This window comes from Seriola lalandi, unplaced genomic scaffold (genome assembly GCF_002814215.2).
Source record: "Seriola lalandi dorsalis isolate HSWRI2012SDOR001 ecotype SW California unplaced genomic scaffold, Sedor1 jcf7180002054470, whole genome shotgun sequence".
NCBI classification, from domain to species: domain Eukaryota; kingdom Metazoa; phylum Chordata; class Actinopteri; order Carangiformes; family Carangidae; genus Seriola; species Seriola lalandi.
In genome coordinates this window covers 314,123-314,347 of record NW_019525023.1, presented here as the reverse complement: position 1 = coordinate 314,347, position 225 = coordinate 314,123, and the positions used below count along the sequence as shown (strand labels likewise).

The window sequence follows — 225 nt, the reverse complement described above, 5'->3', positions numbered from 1 at the left end:
GGGGTGATGGGGGGTGGGGGGGTGTCCAATAATGTGAGTCATTTAGACATTATTAATTGGGTCGTATTTGGTATGGCACGATCCCTGGAGATATTCAAATAGGCTGTAGCTATTTAGAAGATCTGACATCAGAAGACAAACAGTGAAAGTATTATCCAAGTCAGTGCTGTTTCTCAACGAGCTGTGGGATGCAACTGCTCATTTTACGCAGTAACCAGGTTCCTT

The 225-nt window shown here is 44.0% G+C and overlaps 1 protein-coding gene across 7 annotated transcripts in view; it reads right to left on the bottom strand.

The window, feature by feature from the left end:
* Nucleotides 1–225, bottom strand: part of adgrb3 (adhesion G protein-coupled receptor B3) — a 112,987-nt gene that overhangs the window by 110,928 nt on the left and 1,834 nt on the right. The gene's annotated exons all lie outside the window — the stretch shown is intronic.